Source organism: Vitis riparia, chromosome 19 (assembly GCF_004353265.1).
Source record: "Vitis riparia cultivar Riparia Gloire de Montpellier isolate 1030 chromosome 19, EGFV_Vit.rip_1.0, whole genome shotgun sequence".
In the NCBI taxonomy this organism is placed as follows: Eukaryota; Viridiplantae; Streptophyta; class Magnoliopsida; order Vitales; family Vitaceae; genus Vitis; species Vitis riparia.
In genome coordinates this window covers 12,056,876-12,076,251 of record NC_048449.1, presented here as the reverse complement: position 1 = coordinate 12,076,251, position 19,376 = coordinate 12,056,876, and the positions used below count along the sequence as shown (strand labels likewise).

Sequence of the window (19,376 nt, the reverse complement as noted above, 5' to 3'; positions counted from 1 at the left end):
ACATGATCCACCAACATGAATTGCCACCCCCATTTGTATCTCAAATCATGGATATGCCCATCTTAGGCTTCTAATGCCTTTTAATAGATTTTTCTTCTTTTTGTTTTTTCTTTCTTTTACTTTTCCTTTTTTCTTCCTTACACCTTTGTTTTCCCACTTTAAAAGTTTAGGAATTAAACCTTGAGTCCGGATAAATTGTAATTGTAAAAAATGTTAATATGTTCTCTTTGATTTAATATGTGAAGAAATATGTAAGCTTTAGGAAATTCAAAGTACACTCATATTAGATTTGAAGTTAAACTATACCCATCTATTCAATTAAAGTACAAAATAAGAAGTGGGTTTTGCAAATTTTAACTATGTTGGATGAGTAAAATGCTATCTGCAATTGTTACTTGGTCCTCATTTCAAGTGTCCACCAACACCCTAATTTTGTGTCAATCCAACACTTAATACTACTAAGAAATCCAACTCATTTCCTCCCTCTGCTTTAATTCATGGAGTTGGAAAATGTAGTGAAATATTAACCATTATCTTAAATTTAATGATTGACAATTTTAACCATTCATGTTATCTCATACTCTAATTACTTATTTTCCTCCTAAATTCTCTTCCATTTAGTTTAAAAACTTATACTAATTAGGCATAATTTAATATTGAGATATCTCGTTTACCTCTCTATTATTAACAATATTAAAGTTCATATGAAGCCTCTTATCCTTAAATCTTTCCACTTTTCTACCATAGTTTCTTACATAATTTAAAACATGTTCATTTCTTTCTATATTGACAACATTAAAGTTATAAAAAAAAACCATGAAAGAATTCATTAGATGATATTTAAGTTCATTGAATTAATTCAGTACTTCATAATGAGGCCATGAGTGGATTCTTTCATGAGGAAATTATTTAATCCATTTCATGAGGAATTCTTTTTCAACTTTTAGCAACCTAATGAAAAGAAATTAATAAAATTGCGATATAGTATATTAATTTATTCCATGAATGTGAGACTTTCCAATTCAGTATTCCGAGATTCATTTTCCTCTAGTTGACCCATTTCTTTAAGGTTCACTTTTTATGGGTCTCATTAGATGTCTAAACTATAAAATATAAAAGTACATTAAGAACATTTGCTTTTAATACTTCTTTGTTCTTTACTTTGTTATTAAATGTCTAGCAGTATTGTTCAACCACTACAACAAACAAGTGGTAAAGAAAATGATAAATAAAGCAAAGTATATTGAATGATATTGTTGTTCATGCATCAGTTTGTGTTGCTAAGATTTTGGCTAAAAATAGACCAAATGGTTACTTTAGTAAATTGGATGGAAAAATTGATAAAGGTATTCAACAATCTAACTAGAAGAACCTACGTATATAAGCAACCTAAGAATATATTAAGTTCTCTTAAAAAAAAGATTGACAATTTTGGAATTCCTTGATTCAGAAAGAGATTGGCCTTGGGTGGAACCTATGAGGCAAACCACTAATGTTAAAAATGAATGGTGGGATAATAAATTGAATATACTTTTTTTTATTTATTTACTAAGTTTATTTGGTTAATTTATATTTTGGTTGTGAAATATAATAAATTGAATACTTTTGTAGGAGAACTCCAAGGCAATAAATTTCATGACAAAATAAGAGAAGAAGAAAGAAGATAAGAGATGGAACCAAATCTTGTGTTTTTACTATGTAGTTAGAGCCCATTTTTAAAGTTACATTTAGAGTAGATAAGTTTGGTTGTAGCATTGTTAAAGTAATAAAAGTTATATGTGGCATGCTTGAAGTGAAGAATGACCTTAAGTTGTATATGAAAGTCATAGTTATTCAAGTTGTCAAGGAAAATAATGAGATGTTTCTTGCATTAGAAAACTCAAATGATCAAATTGCATGACATAAGCATAAACATGTTTGACTATTTGAGTTATTTCTTATTCTAATGTTGAAACATATTTTGCTACCTAATATTGTTTTAAATTAGATTTGTATGTTGGTATTGAGTGAACTTTTTGAGTGAGGAAGACATATATGCCTATCACATGGCATAGTTAATTGTTTCTTTCTCTAAAAGTTGTGACCATTAGCTGAGTTTTATAATGTATTTGATTTCGCAACACAACACTTTTGAATCTAAAATTTTGTTTCAGTCAAGTTGTTAATTTGATGAGCTTTATAATGTATTTGATTTCTCAACACAACACTTTTGAATTTAAAATTTTGTTTAGTCAAACTATTAAGAATAGAAATGGATTGAAAATAAGGGTGTTATGGGAGTCCTATCCTACAGTGACCCACATGAGCAAGATTATTATTATTATTATTATTATTATTACTATTAATATTATTATTATTGTTATTATTATTATATTATTGGAAAAATAGAATTATATTATTACATGTATTTATCCTCTTATTACTTTTCAGTGCTATTATTTTGCATACTACTACTACTCTTGAAGTGGCATGTTCAAATAAATTTTTAAATAAAAAATCCTTTTATTTTGGTAAATATGCATAAGTTTATGCTATATTAACATAAAATATACATTATTGGTTTTTTTTAATGTAGTTCTTATTTTTATTTTTTTGTATATATGTTTTCTAATTATAATAATAGTTGCAATCATAATATTAAAGATGAAAGCAATGGTGAAATGATTTTTATCAATTGGTGTTGGTTGGATGTGTTGTACCTGTAACACTTACTAACTACAAAAAAATAAATAAATAAAAACCTTGTAAAACTTTTTCAAAATTAGAGTTTTGAGCAATTTAGGATGGAAAAACATGTATGCATTAATTATTAGAAACACTTATTAAAAGGCATGGTCTAAGAGAAGGTTTAAGTATGCCCTTAATAGAGGCTTTAGCAATGTTTCTCACTATAATAGGTCATAGACTTGGCAACATGACGACCTAAGAAAGATTTTGGCACTCCAATGAATTTATTTCTAGATGGTTTGAGATTATATTAGATGTTGTTTATCTTATAGCTATGGATATTATAAAAACCAAGTGATTCATAGTTTAGGGAGATCATTGATAAAATAAGAAATGTTGGTCATTATTGACCATATTTTAAGAATTGTATAGGGATAATTGATGGAACTCATATGCTCATCATGGTTTTTAGAGATAGGAAAATATCATATATTGGTACAAAAAACATAACTACCTAAAATATTATGGTCATATATTATTTCAATATGTATTTCAAATTTGCATTGGCTAGATGGGGAGGTATTGCTCATGATGCATGTGTCTTTGTAGAGGCATTAAAAAAAAATTATAGAATTGGGTTTTCCTCATCCATCTAGAGATTTGTGACTAAAAATATGAGAGTTATTTTTGTGATTAAATTTTCATAATCTTATATAATTTTTTGTTTTGTTTTGTAAGTAAATATTATTTACTCAATGTTGGTTATCCTTAAATGAGTGGATATATAATTAGGCCCTTAGAGGGCGAGTGTTACCATCTTCTAGATTTCAATGGAGTAGTTTACCAAGAGGTAAGAGCGAAATATTTAACCATAGACATATTTGATGAGAACAATTGAACATTTGCCTTTTTGAAGAATAGATGTGGAACAACATAAGAAATGCATAGTTTTTCCTCTTAAAAAATAAGTCAACATTGATATTACTTTGATGGTTTTTAAACTTAATAATGATTAATATTAGAATAGATATGAAATTTAAACCTTATGATGATGATCAAGGGTTACATCTGCTTAATCAAAAAGAGAGTAGAGTGGATTCACGAGTTGAAAAAGACGGTTCTATTATGAAAGAGAGATGTAAGAAGAACATGATCGAATTGCTAGTCTTCTTATATCTTGTTGATGTTTTATTATAACACTAATATAAAAAATATATATAATTTTCTCCTTTTTTTTACTATGAGAAAATTTGTCGTCATTTGCTTTTAATTACTTTTTTTTTTTTTGAGAAACTAAACTAATATGTTTTTATTCAATTTATCATTATTAATCTAGATTTTTTGTAATTATTTTTCAAAATTTTGTTGTAGTAATAAAAAATATTATTTTTAAGTGAATAAATAATCAAATAATTTATTTTATTTTGAAAATTATTATATTATGATTGATGTTTGTTTAATAATCCAAATCATGTTGTAAATATTTTCTAAAATTTTCTTTTAATCACAAGAACTTTTATTTTTTAGTTTTTGTTAGTTATATAGATGTTTATATATTCTTTTATCATGAAAAAGTATTAGTTTATTATAATATTTCCTTGTTGTAATTAAATTTGATGTCCTTTTTGATAATTTACTAATATTAAAAACATTTTTAGTCATGTGACATATTATCATCAACACTATAGAATCACTTTCTCTGATTCTCTATGATTCTGATACTTTTATGATTCTCCTAATAAAAGTGTTGATAGCATTACAGGTTAAAAATGATTTTACTTGAAAGTATGTCAATTGGGCTTTAAGTTTAACTAATTCAATTATACCTACAAAATGATGTCTCCGTCTTGGAAAGATATTAACATCAATTGCAAACTGACTTGTCTTTCCTAAAAAATATTGTACCTCACATGTACGTGTGTTGGGCATTCAGTTCCTTTATGAGGGCATTGCGCAATCATGGTAATCAGCTACTTTATGATAGCATAGAATTTTGTTAAGTTGCGCCAAAACCATTAATTAAGGCAACCCATAGGCTATATCTAGGTGTCCTCCTACGAATACTCTACTAAAACACTACTCCAAACAAAAAGTCAGTTCATGTGAATATGGCTTAAATAGCAAAACAATAGAATACGAACAAATAAATGTCATTTATTCCGAAACTATTATAATGGACTGTTGTCGGTGGTTACATATATTTTATTTACATATTTTTTATCATTGAATCACATGTTGAAATCTAAATTTGAGTTTCAAGAAGTTTTCAAAAATTACATTTGATTTAGTTTTAAAATGTGAATTAAAACATATTGTAATTGGAGTTTTGTATATAATACTTGAATTAAAGTTTTAAAAACAAAATAATTTTCTTTTAAATTCCTCTACTTATCTCTTTTAATAGTACTATTATTTGTGTATTTATCTCTCTCACTTCCAAAAAAATAAAAAATGGTATAAATGTAGAGATCAAAATTTTTAGTGGAATAAATTATCACTCTGACTTCAAGGCCTACCCCCTATAGGTTGCATGACTTTCACGAAATTTATGCGTATAATATGATTCTTATTTTATTTTATTTTTTTAAAAAGGTGTAATGCAATTAAGTTGCTTAACTCAATAAAGACTGTTTTAACAATTTTGACTATTTGAATTTCAAGACAAAGGTTTTATTTGATTGTAAGATATATAAGAGACTGTAGAGAAAAACTACAAGGAGCTACAGGATAAAACCAATCTATCCCAAAATTAAATAAACTTTTTGAAGATATAAGAAAGAAAGACAAGAAAGCTTTTAACCTCATTTATTAAGAAATAGATGTAGACACCTTTGAAATGATTTTAAGTGCAACCAGTTCAAAGGAAACATGAAAAATATTACAAATAAATATAAAAGTTTGATAATTTTTTTTTTTTTAAAGTTCAATTTAATACTTTTAAAAGTGAATTTTAAAGTTTAAATATAAGAGAATCTTTAATTATTTTTCAAAAATATTGACATATGTAAATTAAGTAAAAATAAATGGTGAAAGTTTAGTGATATTTGTATAACTAAAAAAAAAAAAAAATATTCATCTTTTATTTTTTTGTTATTGAAAAAAAATATATTTGGACTCTATAGTCATTGACCAATTTAGGGGATCATTAAAAGCATAGGAAGATATATTAAAAACAAAACTCAAGTAAAAATTAGAACAATTCTTCAAACAAAGATTATATTAAAATAAAGGAGAGAGCTTTTATCTTGAGACACAAAACTATATAGAGAGAAGGATGAATCGGCTGTCTAAGTGAAATATCCTCAAAAATTAAGAGTCCATTTAGTAGTACTTTTAGAAAATGCCTGTAGTATTTAAAAAAAAAAATGCTTTTAGAGAAAAACTATATGCTTGGAGAAAAATATATTAAAAAAAAATCTTTAAAAAGTTAAAAATCATTTGTAACACTTTTTGGAGAAGTGCTTGAGAGGTAATTCTTTAATATATAAAAATGTTTCTATAAAAAAAATAATTCAATTAAAAGCACTTTAAATAGAAACATTCCTAAATCTCTATAAAATGCATTTTTAAATTTTAAATATTAGTATTCGATATCATAAATTATATCATACATATATATATATATATCAATAATTTTTAATTTCTTTCTTTCTAAAATGGACTATAAAAAGTAGTTAAAAAATATTAAAACTATTATGATTAAAAAAAATGTAAATATTGTATGAACCTAAAAAATAATCATAAAATTGTTTTGTCACTAGCTAGATCGTATTTATCATACAACTATGGTCAAAAGATTTTATATTCATAATACAACAATTATTTTTGGAATAAATTATGTGTGGTATTATTATCCACTATAATAAAAATGTTTTATTGAGTAGTAATTTTCATAGAAAAATTATTTATGAAAGTTCTTTTTTTTTTCCAGGTAAATTGCTTTTGTGACAAAGTATATTAGTTGAACATTTGCAATGGTTTAAATCCATTGCAATAATATTTTTGCCAACGAGTATTTGTTGTTACAATTATCGTTGGTAAATTAGTTACATATAAGGAATAGACAATTCAATTTGCGATAGAATAGGTGTGTTAGAAATTTGCATCAAATTAAATCCGTTGCAAAAGTAAATATAAATGGGACAGCCATACTTAATTTTTGGTAGTGTCAGAACAATGTTTGTCCTAAGCTAAAAAAGAAGAATTAAGAAGAGATAGTATTAGATGCTTGTGTGGCTAAGTTTGAAGAAGATGGGTCAAACTTTGCTTTGGTTTGCTTATCCTTGTTTATAACTTAGATGAATGGATTTTGGATATTGGGTTCACCTTCACATGCATTCCTACAAGGAGTGGTTTTCTTGCTTTGAAGAACTACAAGATGGAGTTGTTTACATGGGGAATGATAATGCTTGTGAGATAACAATAATAGATACCATCCAGTTGAAGACTCGTGATGAATCAACTAAAATTTTGAGTGATGTTTGGTATGTTCCTAGTATGAATAAGTGTCTCATCTTAATAAGAGTATTATAACCCATAGGGTTCAATATTGTTACTATAAAAGATGGGATTTTGAAAGTTATGCCAAGTAAACTTGTGGTAACACAAGAAATAAGGAAGAATAATTTGTACCACTTTCAAAGGAGTACAATTATTGGATTAGCAACTACAACCACTATAGATGATGAAGAGATGCTTCAAATTAAGTACTTCCTTAATACTTGCTCGACCGTAATTAGAAGACCAATAAGACAGATTTGCACACATGCTTGATTTTTTGAGGTGATGGCATATGTGCTTTCACTAGTAGAGGATAATGTATCTTCCTTCGTTCTAATTGTAAAGGATGATATACCTTCTTCTAAATATCTGAACTTGGTCAATATCTTACAAATTTGAACACCTTTGGGTATATGACATCTAAAGATGCATTTTGAAAAGATGATGGTTAATGAATTGTTAATGAATATTTTGAATTTTGGAAGCATTTAAAGGAGATGATGATCACACTAGGGCTTTCCATGGATGCTTTTGAATTTTGGATCATTGGCCGAAATGTGAAGCTTACGGTTTTTCATAGCTAGGGTAATGTTAAGTAAATAGGTATCATATTTTGCTAGAATTATTCACAACTAAGAATTCTACTTTAAACCTCATCTAATTTATTATTTAAACCCCACTAGGAATGTAGAGACTCGATCTTTCTCAATCATCTTTTAGAACATTTCACTATCTTGTACTTAATGTTATTCATAATCATAAAACAAATTAAGTTCTTACCAAAGAGTTGTGAGTGTATTATAGTACTGAATTACATTCATATTACCTTGCTTGGTATTTTTATTTGTATGGCTATCTTGTGGACCTGAGCAAGTTACCAAGTCGTAATAGGTTTCCTTGGTAGCCTCCTAGATCTCTCTAGTTATGGGCATGAACATGTTTGTCTTCATAATCTTGAGTTCCATTGAGTTGATCAGCCATGACATAATCATGGCATTCTCTACTTCCTATTTCTCAATGGGAATTGTTCCTTGTGGTATTGATGTTGCTCTAATAAAATATTCAATTTGTCCATGCCCACGAATGAAAGGTTTGACAGATTGAAACCATTAAAGATAAATTTCTCCATTAAGTTCATTTGTGAGAGGTAATTAGCTAAGTGGAGTGACCATGACCATTTGTCACAAAATTGTAATGAGGGATAGGTTTTCTTCCTGCCTCCTTCAAGTTGTTATCGTAATTGGAAGCACCTATCATTGCTATTTTAACCATTATTCCTAGTAATCAGAAGTTGGCTTTGATACCATTAAGAAACCTATAACTTAATTTTACCTAGTCATATATTCATTCATAGAGAAAAGAAGAGAAAAATGTCCTTTATATATATAACTGTAGGAAACCATCAAAAGTAAGGAAAATATGTAGAAAGAAATAGGAAACCACCTAACAAATCCTATCCAAATAATTAATTGTCATTTTGATTACCAAAATAAATTCCTAATTAAATCCTAAAAAATTTGATATCATCTCCATTAAAGATTCTAACTCTTCCACATTCCTTTTTCTTTCTTTTTTTCTCCCCATACATACATATATATGTGTGCATGTGTGTCTCTCTCTCTCTCTGTGCACGCACGCCAGACAATCCTCTATTTATAAATGGGTTTCCCTTTAGGTAATCCATTCTTATTGCTCAAACTATTCTCCTAGAACTGCCTCTTGCCCATGTTGGGGATCAGATCATGGCCATATTGTACTTGACTTGTCAACTTGGAGTTGGTGGTTGCACTTGGCTTTCAATGCAATCGGTATGAGAGAATTGATAGATGATGATTTAAGGCTTAGATGCTTGCATTACTTTGGTGAGTGTACAAATCATTGGAAGGAGTTTTCTCTGGTACACAACCTTTGCAAGAGTGGTAACAATGTGCATGGTGGGTGACCCTAGGGATATGCTACTGTAGAGGTAGGGAAAAGTGCAATTAAGATGTTACTGACATGCACAACTTCAGTGCTCTTGTTGGGTTCAATTGTTGAGGGGGCATGCAACCTTTGAATTGTGGGGAAGGTGTTCAATTTAAATTGCTAGAGGGAGTGTGCAATCCAGTTTGGTGGCATACTCGAGGGATGCACAATAGGCTCCTGTGTATGTAAAAGGTACATAATTTGTTCTTGTTCTCTGCTTAGGCATTTTATTCTTTTGAGAATCATCCACAAAGTCTACTTCATTTTTAAAATGCCTTAAAGTTTAAAAAATACTCACAAAAATTATCAAAAGCAAATGGCTAAGGCATTAATAAAAAAACAAAAAAAAAACCAAGCATTAGGTCATTTTTAAATACCTCAAATGCACTAAAATAGACTCTTTAGAGGCCACTAAAGTGCTTAGCTTGAGTTCTCATAGTTGATACTTGATGCTGTGAAGACTTAAGATTTAGAATCTAACTTCCATATGATTTATGTTATTCTAATAGAAATAAAAGGATGGAATTTTGATGAGTTTGAAATTTAGAAAAACACATTGTACATAGAAATTAATCAATTAGTGATATTGAAGCTATCCAAAAACAGGTTACTCCTAAGTTCAAGTCTCAAGAAGGGAAGGATAAGATCTAATATGCTCCTATGATGGTCACACTTTTTCACATTCACTTCCCAACCTTTGAAGAAACACTCATTGAATCTAATATGAATTGGATATATCTAACCTTGGTAGAGTTATTTTGCCTTTCAAAATTTATGGGAAAGAGGGATTTTATACTTGGATAACTTTTCTTAATGCCTTAGATGCACTCTACTGAGATTTTTCCTTAGGAGATCCACCTTATCTGGAAAAATGAGGCATTTATCCATTCATTGTCATTCCAACAAAATGCATTGAATTAAATAAATTAATAGAGATAGTATTAAAATTATGAAATAAAATATATGTGTTTTTCATTCACCCTCATAAAAATCTAAGGAATGTATTTATACTTGTAACCTAACATTAAAACATCAAGAAAATCCCTAAAATATCATAAAAGTAAACAAGAGAGGTAATTGGAAAAAGTTTTGGCAAACGATAACAAAATTTGCAACTAGTATCAAAACTTTTGATACAAGATCAAAATGTCATAAAAATTTCGACAAAGACTTCTTCTCTAGGTCATTATCAAAATCTATAGAGCAATTGTTGAAATTGGTATTGAAATGTTTTCTTTTTTTTTACAAAAACAAAAATTACATGTTAAAAAATAGCATTCCTCTTAGCCTTCTCTTGTTGCATCATCTTCAAACACACTCAAATCAATTGAAATTGCTTCCTAAAAACACCATTTTCATGGATTAGTGCTCAAAATGTGAAATTGCAAGATTTTGTTTGAAATATAGGTTGGCTGTTAATTTAGTATCAATTGATTTCGATTCTAGGATTTGCGTTTGAGGAGCTCTCCATCATATATAATGGGGTATGTACTCAATTTTACCTGATGAAAGCTACTACTAAGATTTACTACCCAACACCTACACCGTGTTTTACATCTACAATGCAACATCTCATGTGCTCCTAGAGGATCTCACTTTAGTGCTTGAGGGCGATACAAATCTCTTTCTCAACTAGGTAGAAGCAAATATGAAAGTTTCTTCTAGAATTTTGGGAACAAGAAGACAAACTAGGTTTTTCAACTCAAAAGAATCAAACCAAAAACCATTTTATGCAACATATATATAAGCCTAGGAACCTAGTGGACTAATCCTAAAAAGTTCCTCAAAATAAATCCTTTAAAAATAGAAAGACATATCTCCAAAATTCTAGAGAATTCTGTTGCTAGGGCTCAAATGCTCTTAGAGTGCTCGAGCGCTTTAGGCTTTTTTTAAAATGATTAGAAAATCATTTTGCTCAATTTTAGACCACTCAATTCATGCCATGTCATACCAAAAACTAACTTGCCTTTCCCAAATATTTTTACACTTGCCTATGTCATCTTGGTTGATCAATTAATAACCTTGAGTCTTCAATGGGGAGTGAGACACAATCTAGAAGGATCCTAAACCAAAATGAATAGAACAAAATCGACAATTTTAAACTACATTGACTAGTGTACGAACAATCTCTCCCTTTGGCAATTTTGTCATAAAATACAAATTGCATAAACCCCTTAATACTCTCAAATGGAGTTTACAAATCTCTCAATACCTCTTGTCTAAACCAATTCATCATCTGACATGCAAAGGACTAGAAGCCACATCCAAAAAATGAGCAATACCCTAGTACCTAGAACTTGCACACACTAAACAACATACCCAGGTAAAGTAGTGTGTGGGAAGAAAGATAACCAATCAATTTTATCAAATCAGGTAATCGAGTAAGGGGATGCAAGTCATGAACGGATATCAAAAAAATATGAATATCAAAACACTCAATCAAATCAACAATCCATCTCCCCCTTTTTGTTGCAAAAAATGACAAAGAGCATGATGAAGCAGTAAGCATGCGAAAAGCAGAAAAGAAAAGCAAACACATGGACATATATGGTAAAAAAGGTTCTGGATACAAGAGATAAGAAAATAAAAGTACATCTAGACAAACAAAATATATGAAAAACTGAGACAAGATGGGTTAGCTGTACAAAATCAACTTATCCACAAAAAAAAAAAAAAAAAAAAACATAAAGTATCAAAAAGTCCAGATCAGATGGAGTTGTAGAGCTGGAAGCACCCTGCGACATCTGCCAAGATGTGAGGGATGCGAGCTGTCCCTTGAGGCTCTGAAAGTGAGCATCCACATGCTCCATCGACTCACAAGTGAAAGCTGGTCCATAAAATAGAATTCCATATTCCGTATGCTCAAATTTTGCCTTCTACATTCATGGCATATATAGTTTTTAATAAGCAGTGTTGATTGCACAAACTTTGAAATGTATCAAATAGAATAAATTAATAATTCATTGAGAAGTTTAAAATCCATATTGATGGAGACAATTAAAATAGATAATTTATAGATTTTAAAATACTAGACGTTCTTCTCCCCATTAGGCATTGACGAAATCTTCTATGTTTGCCGGCACGAGGGAATAGAATAGGGCCAATTTATACACATCGGCAGCATAAAGTCATTCTCTCACTCTGAAGTGATTTAACATACCTCTCCTGATAGAAGTCCCTCAAACTGAAAATGAAGCATAGCTCAGTTGTAATTTCTTTTGGGTTCCTTACTGTGCTCATAAGCTGTTTATGGAGGCTACTGAATTGGGTGTGGTTGAGGCCAAAGAGGTTAGAAAGATGCCTTAGAGAGCAAGGCCTGGCTGGGAATTCTTATAGGCTTTTACATGGGGACTTCAAAGAGATGTCCATGATGTTAAAAGAAGCATATTCAAGACCAATCAGCCTCTCGGATGATATTGCTCCGCGTGTCCTGCCCTTCCATTGTCATTTCATTAAGAAATACGGTACCGATATGACTGATTACTTTTCATCATAGTATTAAAGTTTGCTGATCTCTACAAATTATGGCCAACTTTTTTTATACTGCCCTAAAGCAGTTGTTTGTTTCTGCTCTTCTTTTCCTAACTATTTTTCTTTTCCTCTCTGTTTTGTTTTTTTTTTTCCTCTTTTTTAAATTACACCAAAGGTTTAGATTTCAGTGGTTGCTAACTGTATTGCAATTTCTTTTATCAAGAAATTAATATACTTCCACTTTGAAAAGTACTGTTTTTACTTTTCAATTGTTTAATTTCTGGGAGCTGTGAATAACTTTTAATTTATGCCAAATTTTCACCTTTTTTTTTAAAGTGTTAATTTATGACGTTTCGGAACTTTTGGATGAATTTTTATGCCAGTTATTTGTGCTCAAAGTATAAATATTAATTTTTCTTTCGATGCCAAGTCCATCCAGATGGGCTCTCCCCCATTCTTTTCGGAAGGTTTTGTTTGTAACTAATCAATGGCTAAAGGCAGGTGAATGATTAGCCTCCTTGAAATTGCCACCATTTTTTTTTGTCTTTTTGTGGGATGTAGTCTTAAGTAACCCATGCTAGATTGCAGAATATTCTCTGGAAATAATCCAAAGCTAAATAATTAAAATTGTTGTATCTATCCAAAACTGTCACCCAGCCTGCCAAGCATATTGATAGCCCTCTTGATTTCATTATTTAATCTTAAGGCTACAATGAATAGAGTTCATTCCTTAATATCAATTGACGTTGAGACAATTCTGAAAAATGATTTAGTCCATTTATAATAACTCAGCATAGAAACTATGGTTGAAGTTTTCGTTGTTTTCGATGGTCCAAGTTGGGTTGAACTAAATTTAATAACCAAAGTTGAATTTGTGTGAAGTCCAAACTAAAAGCAATCTAAGGCTAACACTACCCAATAATGGCATAAACATGCAGGTAAAAATTCCTTTGCATGGTTCGGTCCAAATCCAATCGTAAACATTATGGAGCCTGAGCTAATAAGGGATGTTTTGTTGAAGTCCAATGTCTTTCAAAAGCCACCCCCACACCCACTTGGCAAGTTGCTGGTTTCTGGTCTGGTGACCTTGGAAGGCGAACGATGGGCTAAACGTAGAAAGATCATCAACCCAGCTTTCCATCTAGAAAAGTTGAAGGTAATTTTCAATGCCCAGTTTCCAAACCAGAATATTTTACCTTATTTCCATGTATTTTTTTTTTAATCTTTTCACAAACTCTGAAAGTGAACAAACAGTTCCATAATTGAAACTGCTTCAATTGTGACATATTACAGTTCCACAAGGCTCTCCCATTGTTTCATGTACTACAGACTTGGATTTTTTTCCCTAGTTTAACTTCTCTGCATAGCCCTCTCACTGTTGGAAAAGAGATTAAGTATGTGAATGCTGTGAAAAAAAAAATTTTAAGTGATAATATATATAAGATTTGGGGGTTATGAATACCCATTTCTCATCTCATGTTTCTTAGATTGATATATAACCTTCTAAAATATGGTAGTTGAAAATTTATTTTATAATTTAAAAGTTTTCATTTAAAAGTTTGCTAGATACTAATTCGAAAGTTATCATTTAAAAGTTAAAAGAACCGAATTTTATAAAGTTGTCTTTTTAAAAAGTAAATTTAACACTTGAAAACTACACTAAAATTGTGTCTTCAAAAGATAATTTTATATTAATATTTGAAAAATTATCATATATTTTAAAATACCTTTTTCAGCTACCATAAAGATAATTATCGAAATTCTCAAATATTTCGATCAGTTTAATGAAGTATTTTCACATACCGAATGTGTCCTACCTTTTCCTTGTTTTTTTTTCTTACTCATCTAAAGTCTTTTTCCAGTCTCCAATAGAAATTTTCAGAAGTTTTATTTACCAATGCAAACCATAGGTAATTTGAACCATAAGGATCAAAATATGCTTGATTGTCTGTTCCTAGTTTAAAATACTTGATACATATGACAGCAAGATCTTAACAACTTTCTTATCTTGCTTGCTTATTACCCATACATCTAACTTTTCATTAATATTACCAGTACATCTAACTTTTCATGAATATGCACATTTTTTTTCTATGATTTCTTTAGTCAGTGCCTCCATGGTAAAACTGAATATTCCTCATCCTCCACCCATATGACTCTTCCTAACATATGATGACTTTAAGTAGTACATACTTTATGAACTACTAAAATTGTTATTTCACAGGTCAGTGATAAATGGCTGTATATTGAATTTGAAACTGGATACTGGACTGTTTTGGTCTTTATTAATTTATTTTATGGTTGAATTTGTTATAGAATATGTTGCCGGCATTTCATTTGAGTTGTAGCGACATGGTGACCAAATGGAAAATGCTTTCGGTGGGGGGATCATGTGAGTTGGATGTTTGGCCCTATCTTGAAAATTTGACAGGGGATGTGATTTCTCGGACAGCATTTGGTAGTAGCTATGAAGAAGGAAGAAGGATATTCCAGCTCCAGAAAGAACAAACACATCTTGCAATCCAGGTTACAATGTCAGTTTATATCCCGGGATGGAGGTATGCGTAAAAATATTTCAAGAAATATGCAGCTTATTTTTCTGAAACTATTCATACACGAGTCTGCTTGGTACAAAAGATCAAAGAGTTATTTGGGGCTTTGTTTTCTTTTTGCAGCAGTGTTTCAGCAGATTTAGTTTGCTCAAATTTTGGTTTCAAATCAGTCTTACATTTCCCTAGAGTTTAGATGCCTAACAAGTCTCTTTGTCCTTGCACACCATATTCCATTTTAGGAAATTTTGCTTTCCTGAAGTGTTGACACCATGAACTGAAAGAAAATGCAGGCTTAGGGAAAGAAGCTATAATCTACATATGTTACAGCAACCAGCGGATTCACCTATGTTGCTGCACTGTGGTTGAAAAAACACACAAACAATTACATATATAAATAATTGAGATGATTAAGAAAAATTTATTGTACACTCACAATAGTAACACCTAACACCTAAAAAAAAACTCACAATAGTAAAATATAAAATCTTGCAATAACAAAATATACAAACTAAATCAAGAATTTTTATAAAATATTTTAATTAACTTTTAAAACCTAACTCAAAATCTAATTTAGAAACTTTCTAAATCTAGTTTAACTAACATCCTTCCATCAACTTGATTTGTAAAAATAGCATCCTTAGCTTTCTAAAATCTTTAAACTTGAGAGACTTGGTTAATGTTTTCACAATTTGATCATGAGATTTTGTAAATTTTAATTGCACTTCATATTTCATAATGTACTCTCTAATAAATGATATTTTGTATCAATATACTGGCTTCCATCTGTTGATCTTAGATTAAAACACTTATGCAGAATATATATTTTTGGACTACTGGAATACACATTTTATTGATGAAGAGTATTGAATTTATACATAAGCTTGTAACTAAAATGACATTAGAATAACAGAAAATCAAGCTACTAGATGATGAACAATTAGTTCCTATAAAATAGAAACCAAATCTTGACCAAATAAAAACAAGAAAATATTTGGATGTTGCAGATTTTGTGCAAGACTCCAACTGCAAAATTTAACTTCAAAATTCAAATTCCAACAGATACTAAGGCAAAATTCAAAATTCAACACCATCATGGAGAACTAGATTTTTCTCATAATGTAATTGTTGATTTTATATCCATATAGATCTTTATCAGTCTCTTCTGTGGTAAATTAAGTTTCTTGAACAAATTTCATGACCTACAAATGATGCCAACACAAATTTCGCTTCATAGGTTGAAAGTTTCACAATGCTCAAGTGTGTGTTTGGTTAACAAGGTTGAAGGGAATTTATGTTCGAAGAGAATTTATGTTAAAAATGGATTACTTTTCAAGGTCAAGCATAAGAGATATTAGATTTACAACTCTGAGATCATTTCATCCCCTTTTAGTCAATTACTTCTTTTGTATAACACTTAGAAAGTAGTATGTTTCACTAATTGATGTTTAGTATCCTCAATCTTATGTTTGCAGGATATTGTGTCAAGATGATGAGATACCACTGCAACACATGTGTAGATGAAACCATTAGTTATTGTCTTGATAGTTTCTACCTTTGAAGTCTTATGCAAGTTTCAAAAAATTAATGGAGAAGTAGAAGGCATGGATGAAAATAAGAATTAATGTCTGTGTGTTTCATGTGATGTTTTATTTACTAGAATTACTAACATGCACGCAGGTTTTTACCCACAAAGACAAACAGGAGGATGAATTAAGCAAATAAGCAAAGAAGTATATGCATTGTTGAGGGGTATCATTAACAAAAGGGAGAAGGCAATGAAGGCTGGCGAAACTGCTAATAGTGACTTATTAGGTATACTAATGGAATCCAATTTTAGAGAAATTCAAGAACATCAAAATAACAAGAAGATTGGAATGAGTGTCAAAGATGTCATTGAAGAGTGTAAGCTATTCTATCTTGTTGGCCAAGAGACAACCTCAGTTTTGCTTGTATGGACAATGGTCCTGCTAAGCGAGCATCCAAACTGGCAAGCTCGTGCAAGAGAAGAGGTTTTACAGGTTTTTGGGAATAAAAAACCGGAAGCTGATGGATTAAATCACATAAAATTGTGAGTACTCAGTCCAATCTTCAGTTTAATGATTCTCACTAAAATCGTATAGTACTTTGTTTTTTTCCCCATAATTGGAGTAAAATTAAAAACACATTTCTCTTAAGTTTTTATATCTTGTACTAAACATTTGCTTTCACTTAGTAGCTCAGGAATGGGTTCTCATGCCATGATTTCAAATTTCTCTACTAGATTATGATGATTTCAAATTTCCCCATAAGTGGGAGACATGTGTTTTCCAGTGTCCCTATTTTAAGAAATTGCTTTATTCTTCAGTGTCCTTCATAATGATTTAGAATGTATTTTAGTAAGAATTCTCTGCAACAACTTCTAAAGTTTCTCTACCACAGGTTACCATGATTTTTCATGAGGTTCTTAGGTTATACCCACCAGTAGCAATGCTTGCTAGAGCTGTTTATAAGGACACTCAAGTGGGAGACATGTGTTTTCCAGCTGGAGTGCAGGTCGTGTTGCCCACCATCCTAGTTCACCATGATCATGAAATTTGGGGGGATGATGCAAAGGAGTTTAATCCAGAGAGGTTTGCAAAAGGAGTTTTGAAGGCAACAAAAAACCAAGTTTCATTTTTCCCATTTGGTTGGGGTTCTCGGGTATGCATTGGACAAAATTTTGCAATGATGGAAGCAAAAATAGCTTTGGCAATGATCTTACAACACTTCTCATTTGAACTTTCACCATCCTATGCTCATGCTCCTTTCAGTATCCTAACTATGCAACCCCAATATGGTGCACACCTGATTCTACGTGGACTTCAGTGTTGAGATTCTTGTTATCAATTGCTATTAGCATGGCCTATATAGCGTGTATGTCGAATATAAACCAAGAACTCTCTTTTATTCATAGACACACATTGAAGGAAATTTGTGTTTGATACAAGTAATGAATTATACAACATATCATTGTGTGGGGGTGATTATTGATGTCTTCTTTGATGACATATTTGGTTTTAAGCTACATTGTGTAATCATTGACTTTTCTCAACATTATTAACTCATCACAAGGATTGTTGATGCTCTATCCCTAAAAATTAAAGAGAATAAATATAACTATTGGTCACAACCATTTTCTTTTTTCCGCTATTTGGCTGCATTTCAATTTTTCTGAGTGTTAAAACATCCATCTAATCTATTAACAAAAACAATTTAAACTGTTGAAAAGAGTATAACATTCATCCATCTAGATGATCTTGATAATTTTACTTCAAAAATCTGAAACTCAGTACATCATACTGAGCGTCCAACTAGGATTGCTTAAGTACCTTATGATGCTTAAGTTCCTTGCATGTTTTCCAAGAACAATAATTGTTTAGAAAACTAAATTTTGTGTTTTGATAGAGATAATTACTTACTGTTGAAAACCTGACTAAAGGCAGGTGAATGGTTAGCCTCCATGAAATCGCCACCATTTTTTTGTCGTTTTGTGGGATGTAGTTAAGTATCCAATGCTAGATTTCATTAAAAATTGCAAAACACAAACATTTTAATTATATATTAGAAAAATGCAGGCTTAGGGAAAGATGCTATGATCTAAATACGTTACACAAGCCTAAAAAAATTTAACAGTTGAACAATTTGATATGAATTTTCATAGACCAACCAGCAGATTCACATATGTTGCAGAAATGTGGTTGAAAAAACACACAAGTAATTACATATGCAAAGGGAGATATTTAAATAATTGAGATGATTAAGAAAAAATTTATTGTCTTCCACCACTCTTGTTCAACTATTACATAACATCTTATTTATAGATATTTAACACCTAAAAAAAAAAATAGATACTCATAATGGTAAAATATAAAACCTTGTAATAAACAAAATATACAAACTAAATAAGCATTTTTAGAGTCTAACTCAAATTCTAATTTTTAGAAACTTCCTAAATCCAGTTTAACTAACATCCTCCCTTCAACTTGGTTTGTAAAAATAGTTTTCTAAATTTTTTAAACTTTGTCAACATTTTCACTCATGCCTCCAACTTGATTTGTAAAAGTAGCATCCTTAGCATTCTAAAATCATTAAACTTGAGAGACTTTGTAAACATTTTCACAATTTAATTATGAGATTTTGTAAACATTTTCACAAATTCCACTTCATAGGTTGAAAGTTTCACAATAGGTTGCTTCTTTGAAG

The 19,376-nt window shown here is 30.2% G+C and overlaps 1 protein-coding gene and 1 pseudogene across 1 annotated transcript in view; both read left to right on the top strand.

Moving 5' to 3' along the window:
* LOC117909167 (ankyrin repeat-containing protein ITN1-like) overlaps positions 1 to 19,376 on the top strand; it is a 90,298-nt gene that overhangs the window by 23,879 nt on the left and 47,043 nt on the right. The window lies entirely within an intron of this gene.
* Positions 12,323 to 18,046, top strand: LOC117909166 (annotated as a pseudogene).